Consider the following 12840-nt stretch of genomic DNA (forward strand, 5'->3'; position numbering starts at 1 on the left):
TGTCTATTGTCTATTGTAAAACTAAACTAAACCTAGTTCCAAGGCTAATGTCCCCGAGGTTAGGGCTCTAGATACTTTCAGTCAACCACGTTTGCCATGATCAACAGCAGAGTACTGAGATGGACAGTCTGTTCTGAGATTTGTCATTGGAAGAGGACACCAAGCAGAGAGAGAAACAAATTCATGGATGAGGTCGAAGTCTCCTTGAAGACATGTTACTTTCCCCACCGATCTTTACTTTTAGACTTTACAGATACAGTGTGGAAACAGGCCCTTCGGCCCACCGAGTCCGTGCTGACCAGTAATCACCCCGTATACTAGCACTATCTTACGCACACTCGGGTCAATTTCCTTTTTTTTTTACTAAAGCCAATTAACTTACAAACCTGCACTCCTTTGGAGTGTGTGAGGAAACCGGAGCACCCGGAGGAAACCCACGCAATCACAGGGAGAACGTACAAACTCCATACAGACAGGATCAGGATCAAACCCGGGTCTTTGGCACTGTAGGGCAGCAGCTCTACTGCTGTGCCACTATGCTGCCTACTGGGTGAGATGGGTGAGGGGTGGGTGCCTGGAATGTGCTGCCAGAGGTGGTGGTAGAGGCACGTATGATAGTGGCGTTCAAGAGTCACATTGATAAGCAAGGCAAGCAGAGAAAATTAATTCAACTTGGCATCATGCTCGGTACGGTCCTTTAAAAGACATTCGGACATGTGTATGGATAAAAGTTCAGAGGCATGTGAGCTCGGACAAGCGTAGATGGGGCAGCATGATCGGTGTGGGCAAGTTAGGCCGAGGGACCTGTTTTTGTGCTTTACTGTTCTATGCTCTGTGAATGAACCTTGAACAGAGAATGAAGCTTGTGACTTGGTGTTGGCTCGTAGTGTTTTCGTAGATGACTGTTCTGTGGAACGTTGCAAGATCAGACGACACTGTTGCTCGGCCTGGTGAGGCAGTCATTAATTTTCTGGGCAACTTGGCAGAGGTCGAGACGATGGAGGTAAATCTGAATCCCAGCACAGCAGCTGGAGAGTTTGAGATCAGGTAATTAAGTTTGACCTCAAAACTACTGCATTCTTCTCAAACCCATCTGCCTCACAAATTACCTCATTGGTCCCATTTCTAGAGCCTAATCTTTGCAATACTCTTTCTCTTCCTCTGACACACTCTTTAAAGATAGAGTCGTCGAATCATAGCATGAAAACAGGCCCTTCGGCCCAACTTGCCCATGCCGACCAAGATGGCCCCATCTACTCCAGTGCCATCGACCCGCGTTTGGCTCATAACCTTCTAACCTTTTCCATGTACCTATCTGAATGCCCTGGGAGTTAGTGATTGACTTCAGGAAGGGAAGTGGAACACATACCTCAGTGTGCATTGATGGCGCCGAAGTAGAGATGGTTGAAAGCTTTAAGTTCCTAGGAGTAAATAGACAATAGACAATAGGTGCAGGAGAAGGCCATTCGGCCCTTCGAGCCAGCACCGCCATTCAATGTGATCATGGCTGATCATTCACAATCAGTACCCCGTTCCTGCCTTCTCCCCATACCCCCTGACTCCGCTATCCTTAAGAGCTCTATCTAACTCTCTCTTGAAAGCATCCAGAGAATTGGCCTCCACTGCCTTCTGAGGCAGAGAATTCCACAGATTTACAACTCTCTGAGTGAAAAAGTTTTTCCTCATCTCAATTCTAAATGGCATACCCCTTATTCTTAAACTGTGGCCCCTGGTTCTGGACTCCGCCAACATTGGGAACATGTTTCCTGCCTCTAGTGTGTTCAATCTCTTAATAATCTTATATGTTTCAATAAGATTCCCTCTCATCCTTCTAAATTCCAGCGAATACAAGCCCAGTCGCCCCAGACTTGTCAACCAGCAACTTTTCCTGGACCACCCAGATCGAAGCAATAGCCAGCAAACCACACCAGAGCCTCTACTTCCTTAGAAGGCTTAGAAAGTTCGACATGTCCCCAACAACTCTCAATAAAACTTCTACAGATGCACTGTTGAATGCGTTTTATCGGGATGCATCGCAGCATGGTTTGGGAACAGCTCTACCCAAGACCGCAAGGAATTGCAGAGAATTGTGGACGCAGCCCAGACCGTCACACAAACCAACCTCACTCACTTCCATTGACTGTTGAGTGCCTGTTGACCAGAGATCACTCTGTATACTATCACACACTACACACTAAGGCCAATTGACAATTTTTACCAAAGCCAATCAACCTACAAACCTGTGTGTCTTTGGAGTGTGGGAGGAAACCAGAGCACCCGGAGAAAACCCACACGGTCACAGGGAGAACATACAAACTCCATAGAGATGGCACCCGTAGTCAGGATTGAACCCGGGTCTCTGGCGCTGTAAGACAGCAACTCTACCACTGCGTCACCCAGCCACTAACTATTGGGTATGGTATTTGCAAACCTTGTTTATCACAGTACAGTATTTTAAAAATATTGGAAACAACTTCACACTGTGAACTTATTTGGGTATTGTATAATGTAGATAAATTATGCAGCCCAGTCCAAAGTGTTGAATTGTTAGTGGATCCTCGAGCAGCGTCTGCTTTGATTTGTCCTTTTCACACCTTACCCTTCCATAAGTCTATACTCCCTCTCCCCTGACTCTCAGTCTGAAGAAGGGTCTCGACCCCAAACGTCAGCTATTCCTCCTCTCTCCATGGATGCTGCCTGACCCGCTGAGTTATTCCTGCCTTTGTGTGTCTTCAGTGTAAACCAGCATCTATCTGCACTACCTTCCAACACCTTTTGATGGTCTAGGCTGAGGGAAAACTTCGCCGCCCGAAGATACAATGAGAACTTTCATGTCCTTTCATTCGTGCAATACAAGCAACATCCATCCGTCATCTCACCTGAAGGCTGATGTCTTTATTAAGGCAGCGCTCTCTTTAACGCAGGCAGGCACATCTGTTAACACTATCTGCTCAAATCCACATCCTTCTCTGACCCAGAAACAGGGGGGCCAACAGTCAGGCACATTTCAGCTCTTCTTCACGAAAATAAAATCACCCACCCACAAAAGAAGTCATTTGATGTTACATGTGCACACATTTTTAAACTGCTGTGAAACACCTCACTGTCCAATGCCTTAACCAGGCTGACAATGCATTCAATAGCTTCAGACTTTTCATCGTGAGGCGTTCACTTTGCCCAGCCCTCTGAGAACACTTTGCCTTCTGTTTGGCAAAGTGGGATCAATCTCGTTTCCCTCTCCCCTGACTCTATGTCTTTTTACCCCCATAGATGCTGCCTGACCCGCTGGGTTACTCCAGCAATTTGTGTCTCTATCTTCGGTTTTAAACCCGGCATCTGCAGTTCCTTCCTGCAAACAAACACACACACACACACACACACACACACACACTAGAGTGTACAGATTGAACTGAGTGTAAAGAAACGGAGACCTACTTACAGAATGGCAAACAGGGAATGTTCACACGTTTCAGTGGGAGTCCATCGGTTCTTGCATGCTAACAGCGACACACACACACTACTTGCCTGAATGAAGAAAATGTGATGCGTTCCACACTCAGCCCACCGCTCAGACTCTGCCCCCTTGCAAGCTGAGGTCCAATTACATCTACCCTGGGCTTACCAATCCGCAGTGTGTTCATTCTCTCACTCAAAGACTAAGCAGCCAGTTCACAGAAACCAATCCCCAGACCCCAGGTTCCTGCAAAAAACCAACACAATGAAGGACACTGCACGACTGTTCAGCCTGTCGACAGATTCCAGAGGAGGTGTCCTTAAATACACTAACGTGGCCCCACTCTCCTCGGTTCGATTAGGCATTTAACCGCGAGGAGAATACCAGCAGGCAAAGACTTTAGATATCGAAACAAGGAACTGCGGATGAAAAAGTCTGAAGAAGGGTCCTGACCTGAAATGTCACCCTTCCATTTTCTCCAGAGATGCTGCCTGGCCCGCTGAGTTACTCCATCACTTTGTGTCTATCTTTGGTATAAACTAGAAACTGCAAGAAGGGCCCTGAACACGAATTGTCACCCATCCTCTTTCCCCAGAGATGCTGCCTGACCTGCTGAGTTACTCCATCACTTTGTGTCTATCTTTGGTATAAACCAGCAAGTCTGAAGATGAGTCCCGACCTGAAACGTCACCCATCCTTTTCCCCAGGGAAGCTGGATGTCCCACTGAGTTACTCCAGCACTTTGTGTCTAAAAACTTTAGTTTGTTTTACCTTCATTTCTATGATATGGGGGTCATAGGATCATACAGCACAGAAACAGGCCCTTCGGCCCAACTCGTCCATGCTGACCAAGATGCCCCCATCTAAGCTAGTCCCCTTTGCCCCACGTTTGACCCATATCCCTCAAAACCTTTCCTATCCATGTAACTGTCCAAGAGACTTTTTAATGTTATGGTATCTGCTTGAATCAGTCTGAAGAAGGGTCCTGACCCAAAATGTCACCTATCCATGTTTTCCAGAGATGCTGCCTGATCTGCTGAGTTCCTCCATAACTTTGCGTCTCGTTCTACCTCAACTGCCTCTTCTTGCAGCTCTTCCTATATACCCACCACCCTTTGGCAATCGTGTGCCAAAGATTGTGCCTTAGGTTCATATTAAATCTTGCTCCTCTGAACTTAAACCTATGTCCTCTTGTTTTTGATTCCCGTATCCTGGGTAAAAGACTCTGTGCATTCACCTTATCTATCCCCTTGATGATTTTATCCACCATCTATTCCCTTGTGATTGTATACACTTTCTATTCTCCCCGTGATTTTATACAATATTCATTCCATCTCGATTTTATACACTATCTATTCCCCTTGTGATTTCTACACTATTTTCCTTATGATTTCATACACTATTCCCCTTATGATGTTATACACTATCTACAGTATTCCCCTGATGGTTTTATACACTATCTATTCCCCTCATGATTTTATACACTATTTTCCTTATGATTTTATAAACTATCTTCCCCTCATGATTTTGTACACTATCTATTCCCCTCATGATTTAATACACTAAAACTGTTTGTTTGGTGTTGGTTTGTGATTGTGTGTGTAATTGCTTATTTTTATTGCTCTTATTGTTGGACTGTGGGTAATCTTTCATTTCACTGCACATTTATGTGTATGTGACAAATAAACTTGACTATTGACTATTGACTATTGACTAACTATTCCCCTCGTGATTTTATACTCTACCTATTTCCTTAATGATTTAATTACCCTATGTATTCCCCTCATTTTTGTTATACTATCTATTTTCCTCATGATTTAATACCCTATCGATTCCCCTCATGATTTTATACACTATTTTCCTCATGGTTTTATGAACTATTTATTCCCCTCATGAATTTGTACACATTCCCTTCACGATACAATACACTATCAAAACCCACATGTTTAGACCGTAATGTTGTATCCTTATTGTTTTGATGTGTTTATGCTTTATTCTTAATTGTTAACTGTATGTTTGTGTTGTCGTTTGTGAGCGGAGCACCAAGGCACATTCCTTGTATCTGCAGGAAAATAACTGCAGATGCTGGTACAAATCGAAGGTATCACAAAATGCTGGAGTTCAGTCTGAAGAAGGGTCTCGACCCGAAACGTCACCTATTCCTTCTCTCCAAGATGCTGCCTGACCTGCTGAGTTACTACAGCATTTTGTGATACATTCCTTGTATATGCACATACTTGGCCAATAAACTGATGAATTAATTAATCAATTAATCAATTAATCAATTAATCAATTAATCAATTAATTAGTTAATTAATTAATTCATTCATTCATTCATTCATTCATATCTATTCCTTCATGATTTTATACACAATCTATTCCCCTTGTGATTTTATACACATTCTATTCCCCTCGTGATTTCGTATACTTATTCCTTTCATGAATTAATACACTCTCTATTCCCCTCATGATTTGAGATGGTGAACTAAACACCACTGTAAAATATCCTGTGATGCTTCCACGGTTTATGCATGGAGCTGTTTGTGATGCTGAGTGATCGTGTTCTTGGCCTGAGTCAGAACGTTGTGAGCCTGTAACTCATACTGACACTTCCGTGAGTAATGTTGAACTTGTATAAACCACGGGCTGTGCCTTGGGGGTGTATTGCATCCGATTCTGGGCAGCGAGCTTCAGGAATTAAGTGAGGTCCCGTCCAAGGTTTACAGAAACGTCTCAGAGGAAACGGGCAATTTCAGTGACGAGATTGAAATCGGAGAATCTGGGATTTTTACTCTCTGGAGCAAAGAAGGATGAGAGGAAATTTGAGAGGAATGTATAAGATGTGTAGGCTTTGTCCTGCCCTCCTCTCTTCCAACGTTCTTTCCCACCGCCCATCCCCAGCACGATCAGTCTGAAGAAGGGTCCCAACCCGGAACATCTCCTGTCCATGTTCTCTATCGATGCTGCCTGACCCGCAGAGTTACTCCAGCGCTTTGTGTCATTTTTTCAGACAATAGACAATAGATGCAGGAGCCAGCGCCGCCATTCACCGTGATCATGGCAGATCATGTACAATCAGTACCCCGTTCCTGCGTTCTCCCCATATCTCTCTGCGTAAGATGGTGCATGATTTAGGCAGGGTTGATAGAAAAAAAGCCATCCCCATTACCCATGGGCGCAGCAGGTAGAGTTGGTGCCTTATGGCACCAGAGGCCCGGGTTCGATCCTGACTCTGGGTGGTGTCTGTACCGAGTTTGTACGTCCTCCCTGCGACCAGGTGGGTTTTCTCTGGGTGTTCTGGGTTCCTCCCACATTCCAAAGACATGCAAGTTTATAGGTTCATTGGCTTCTGTAAATCGTCCCTGTGGTGTAGGATAGAACTAGTGTATGAGTCGGCATAGACTCGATGGGCCGAAGGGCCTGGTTCCACGTTGTATCCCTGAACACAATTAAAAACCCTTTTCTCTGCACCATTACATCGATCAGCATGAGAGTGCAGTTTGCTGCCCACTGGCTAATGGTAACCAAGGGCAACCAGATTTCACCATCATTACTAACCAGGGAATGTCTGCATTTGGAACTCATTGTAATCTGCTTGCCATTAAATATTTTTAGTCCCAAACTCTTGACTGGGATCAGGTTTTTATAAAATGGGGATTCTCCTGAGTATGGAGTTAGGATCCCGACCCAAAACAGAGTCCGAGGAAGGGTCCAGACCAAAAACGTCGCCGGCCCATTCCCACCACAGATGCTACCCGACCTGCTGAGTTACTCCAGCATTTGATGCTCCTATTTCCTCCAACATCCCAAAGACGTGTGGAATTGTAGATTAGCTGCCCCTCTGTAAATTGCCCCTAGTGGCAGGGAGTAGCTGCGAAAGTAGGGATCACGTAGAACCAGTGTGAACGGGTAGACACAAAATGCTGGGACAGGCAGCATCTCTGGAGGGAAGGAATGGGTGATGTTTCTAGTCAAGACCTTTCTTCAGACTGACGTCAGGGGGGAGGGAGATGGATAGATAAGGAAGCGTCAAGGTGTGAAAACAGGGCAAAGGGAATGCAGATCAAGGAAAATGTAGAAAAGATCATTGTTAGCTGGGAGAAGGTAACAACAAAGCGAATTGAGATAAAATGTAGCCGGAGACAGTAAGACTTGGTCTGTTCTGGCCTCTTTGTCACTCCAGAACCAGAGTAGCATCTGGATGGCACAGTGGCACAGCAGTAGAGTTGCTGCCTTACAGCGGCAGAGACCCGGCTTCGATCCTGACTACGGGTGCTGTCTGTACGGAGTTTTGACGTTCTCCCTGTGACCCCGTGGGTTTTCTCCTGGTGCTCCGGTTTCCTCCCACACTCCAAAGACATACAGGTTTGCAGGTTAATTGGCTTCGGTAAGAATTGTAAATTGTCCCTAGTGTGTGCAGGTTAATGTTAGTGTACAGGGTGATCGCTGGTCGGTGCGGACTCAGTGGGCCGAAGGGCCTGTTTCCACACTGTATCTCTAAAAGCAATGTAAACTGCTCTTAAAGCATTCAGTCTGCTGATAGTTTGGGATGAACAATAAGTGCAGGCCCAGTCACCCATGTCTTGCGAAGGAATAAAAAATGCCCTGGAATCAATGTCAGTGCAAAAATCTACAAAACTGACCATTGGGAAAGGGGAGGGATGTAGAGAGAGGGAAAGCAAGGGTTACTTGAAGTTAGAGAAGTCACTGTTCATACCGCTGGGGTGTCAGCCATAGGGCCTGTTTCCATGCGGCATCTGTCATCTAATCAATCAAAGAAGCTGGTATCGATAATCATCCATGAGACGGCAGGATTCTTTCAAATCTTAGCTTGTTCACAATTCCCTGCGGAAATGCGGAAAAGAAAACATCTCTCCCTCCCTACTTGTTAGAACATCAAACATTGAACAGTACAGCACAGGAACGGATCCTTCAGCAAACATTGTTTGTGCCAAAAATGAGGCCAAGATAAACTGCTCTCATCTGTCTGTACATGATCTATATTCCTCTCATCCCCGCACTTCAACCTGCCTGTCCAAAAGCCTCTTAAACACCACTATCGTATCTGCCACCACTGTGGTACCACCTCTGGCAATGCGTTCCAGGCCCCCACCACTCTGTGTAACAAAAACTGCCATGCAAACCTCCATTAAACCATCTCCCTCTCACCTTATGGCTACGCCCTCTGGTGTTGGACATTTCCACCTTGGGAAAAAGGTTCTGACTGTCTACCTTATCTATGACCCTGGAGCTAGACACAACAAGCTGGAGTAACTCTGCGGGTCAGGCAGCATCTCTGGAGAAAAGGAATAGGTGACGTTTTGGATCAAGACTTGGTCTGTTCTGGCCTCTTTGTCACTCCAGAACCAGAGTAGCAACTGGGTGGCACGGTGGCACAGCGGTAGAGTTGCTGCCTTACAGCGGCAGAGACCCGGGTTCGATCCTGACTATGGGTGCTGTCTGTACGGAGTTTTGACGTTCTCCCTGTGACCCCGTGGGTTTTCTCCTGGTGCTCCGGTTTCCTCCCACACTCCAAAGACGTACAGGTTTGCAGGTTAATTGGCTTCGGTAAGAATTGTAAATTGTCCCTGGTGTGTGCAGGATAATGTTAGTGTACAGGGTGATCGCTGGTCGGCACGGACTCAGTGGGCCGAAGGGCCTGTTTCCACACTGTATCTCTAAAAGCAATGTAAACTGCTCTTAAAGCATTCAGCCTGCTGATAGTTTGGGATGAACAATAAGTGCAGGCCCAGTCACCCATGTCTTGCGAAGGAATAAAAAATGCCCTGGAATCTCTGTCAGTGCAAAAATCTACAAAACTGCCCATCTTCTAAGTCCTCTCTTGAACTTGCTCCACTTGACAGACCTACCCTCAGCTGATTAGATATAATTCTCACAATTCTGTCATCTAATTTGTCTGCACGGAGTTTGTACGTTCTCCCCGTGACCTGCGTGGGTTTTCTCCGAGACCTTCGGTTTCCTCCCACACTCCAAAGACGTACAGGTATGTAGGTTAGTTGGTTTGGTAAATGTAAAAATTGTCCCTAGTGGGTGTAGGATAGTGTTAATGCGCGGGGATCGCTGGTCGGCGCGGACCCGGTGGCCAAAAGGGCCTGTTTCCGCGCTGTATCTCTAAACTAATCTAGATGTATCTTAGTTTTTCCCTAAAACCCACAAAAAAATGTTAATCTCAGTGCCTTCTCCTTCCTCGACTGTGCTCATTATCTCTGAGTCAGATGTTATCCCAACAGCTTTATCTCTATGCATTGCTTATTCTGCTGCTGTTAAGGGAGTCACACAGCAGAGAAAGAATCTTCATTAACACTTATCCCGTCTCTGAAAATAGACCTTTCTGCGTTTGTTTAAAACACCTTTCCTTTATGTATCCTGTCTTTAGACTTTAGAGATACAGTGTGGAGACAGGCCCTTCGGCCCACCGAGTCCATGCCAACCAACGACCACCTGTACACGAACACTATCCTACACACTAGGGATTATGTTATAATTTTTTATCAAAGCTAATTAGCCTACAAACCTGTACGTCTTTGGAGCGTGGGAGGAACCCGGAGCACCCGGAGAAAACCCACGCGGTCACGGGGAGAACGTACAAACTCCGTACTGACAGCACACGTGGTCAGGATCGAACCCGGGACTCTGGTGCTGTAAGGCAGCAACTCTACTGCTGCTCTACCGTGCCGCACCACAACTGTCCTTAGCCTCCCTGCCCTACTGCAATCTCCAGCGTTTATTTTGTAGACAGAAGATTTCAACATGTATATCATTCCTTGCTGTTGGTGTCTATGGCAGTTCGTTGTCCTATAAGCTGCTTAAGGGCCAGACCGCCTAATTTAATGAATACATTTTATTTTTAGTAACTATCTTACACTCTTATACTTAGTATTATTGTGCCTAATGTACAGTAGGACAGACTCTGAACTGTACACAAAAAAGGAATTTCACTGCTTAACATACGATGAGCATTTGATGGCACTGGGCCTGTACTCGCTGGAGTTTAGAAGGATGAGGGGGACCTCATTGAAACGTACAGAATGGTGAAAGGCCTGGATAGAGTGGATGTGGAGAGGATGTTTCCACTAGTGGGAGAGTCTATAGCCTCAGAATTAAAGGACGTTCTTTTAGGAAGGAGATGAGGAGAAATTTCTTTAGTCAGAGGGTGGTGAATCTGTGGAATTCTTTGTCACAGAAGGCTGTGGAGGCCATCAGTGGATATTTTTAAGGCAGAGATAGATAGATTCTTGATTCGTACGGGTGTCGGTGGTTATGGGGAGAAGGCAGGAGAATGGGGTTGGGAGGGAGAGATAGATCAGCCGTGATTGAATGGTGGAGTAGACTTGATGGGCCGAATGGCCTAATTCTACTCATATCTCTTATGACCTTATGACCTAGGTACAAGTGGCAATAAAGCACCAGTGGACATTTCCATCTCGAGTGCCCTGGGAAAGCATCCTGAAATTCTGTGATGGGCTTGGGAGCAGGGCACGGGGGTCTCAGTGCATGGACGTGGAGGGGCAGCCGCTGGGGCAATGGACAGCGGGTTCGCGGTGGTCGCGGGCGGTGGTGTTGGCGGAGTTGGCCGCGGGAGGGCCCGCGGCAGCCGGGTGGGTGAGCGTGCGGATCGAGCGTAGCCTGTGGTATCTGCACGGAGCGGCGGTGGAAGGAGCGGACGGCATTGCGCTGGGCCAGGCCGACCCCCAACTTCACCGATCCGGTGCCGCCAGAACACCGGGCTTTAACGTGAGAAATGTTAGAAATTGCACATCTCCTCGCTCCAAGATCGGGCTTTCCAGAGACTTGGAAGTTGCAAAAGCACTGAAATGTTGCAAGACTCTGCATGCTTTTCCAGAAGAGGATGTATTGTTTTTAGTTCAGTTTAGTTTAGTTTATCATATCATATCATTATATCATATCATCATATCATATATATACAGCCGGAAACAGGCCTTTTTGGCCCTCCAAGTCCGTGCCGCCCAGCGATCCCCGTACATTAACACTATCCTACACCCGCTAGGGACAATTTTTACATTTACCCAGCCAATTAACCTACATGCCTGTACGTCTTTGGAGTGTGGGAGGAAACCGAAGATCTCGGAGAAAACCCACGCAGGTCACGGGGAGAACGTACAAACTCCTTACAGTGCAGCACCCGTAGTCAGGATCGAACCTGAGTCTCCGGCGCTGCATTCGCTGTAAAGCAGCAACTCTACCGCTGCGCTATCAGAGACACAGCGTGGAAACAGGCCCTTCGGCCCACCGAGTCCACACCGTCCGTCGATCACCCGTTCACACCAGTCCCATGCTATCCCACTTTCTCATCCACTCCCTACACACTAGGAGCAATTTACACAGGCCAATTAACCTGGAAACCCACAGATCTTTGGATTGTGGGAGGAAACAGGAGCACCCGGAGAAAACCCACGTGGTCACAGGGAGAACGTGCAAACTCCTCTCATTCAACACCCGAGGTCAGGATCGAACCCGGGTCTCTGCCGCTGTGAGGCAGTGTCTTTGCCAGTTGTGCCACCGTGCCGCCTAGCAAGAGGACCTATTGTGCTTGTGTAAAGCATGATTTGATTGTACAGCATGCAGGACAGGCTTTTCACTGTATCCATGTACACATGACCATGAATAAACCAGACTACAGTGTCTGCAATTGTATAGTGACTAGAAAGGAAACAGTGACTGGATCTAATCCAGTACATGGCAAGAAGAGAAGACCCTCTGAGAATCACACTCCAGAACTGGGTTCCTGTGAGAAAAATCTGCAAGGCATTATCTGATAATAAGGGAAAAAAACTGGAGTAAAATATAACACACAAGAATTGTAAATGGTTGCAAGTTGAACTCCAGCTCTTAATTGGAAATACTACATTGAGCACTGGGTGTAGAGTTAAGCTTTATAATATTCAACATCAGAATGTATGAGGAGTTTAGCATAATTGCCGTGCTAAATAATGTAAAGGTTGAGAGAGCCGATCATTTGTTTCAGTGACTCCAAGGTTTCCGAGAGGACTTGAGAATATGGATAGGCATTAGCAAATATTATTGAGGTTAGTGAGGCTTATGTTCATAGTTCAAACAGCTCAGATATCTGCTAATGGGGGACATCCTTCACTTTCAGGAACTGCTGGGGGTTGAAGTGCTTGTTTACATTAATAATAACACGGGCGGTATTATGGAGACACACGAGGGCTGGATGTCTTGTGCAGGATGATACTGTCTTTCAACTCTACCCTCCAACCTTTCCCTGCTGCAGTCTATTTCCACCCCCCCCCCCCCCTCTGGCACTCCATCTGTGAAGCACTCTTGTGTCCCCCTCCCAACCTTCTTCATACCACCATTAAACCCTGCCTTCAGCATCCGAGACC

At 46.3% G+C, this 12840-nt stretch overlaps 1 protein-coding gene across 2 annotated transcripts in view; it reads right to left on the reverse strand.

The window, feature by feature from the left end:
* LOC144607181 (uncharacterized) overlaps positions 1 to 12840 on the reverse strand; it is a 127350-nt gene that overhangs the window by 59496 nt on the left and 55014 nt on the right. The window contains exon 1 of one of the 2 annotated variants that reach the window (XM_078423853.1): positions 3440 to 3561. The exons of the other annotated variant lie outside the window; for it this stretch is intronic. The gene's annotated coding sequence lies outside the window, so the exon portion shown is untranslated. Of the gene's footprint in view, positions 1 to 3439; positions 3562 to 12840 lie in introns of those variants that run through there. 2 annotated transcript variants of the gene reach the window in all.

The sequence above is a fragment of the Rhinoraja longicauda genome, chromosome 28 (genome assembly GCF_053455715.1).
Source record: "Rhinoraja longicauda isolate Sanriku21f chromosome 28, sRhiLon1.1, whole genome shotgun sequence".
NCBI lineage: Eukaryota > Metazoa > Chordata > Chondrichthyes > Rajiformes > Arhynchobatidae > Rhinoraja > Rhinoraja longicauda.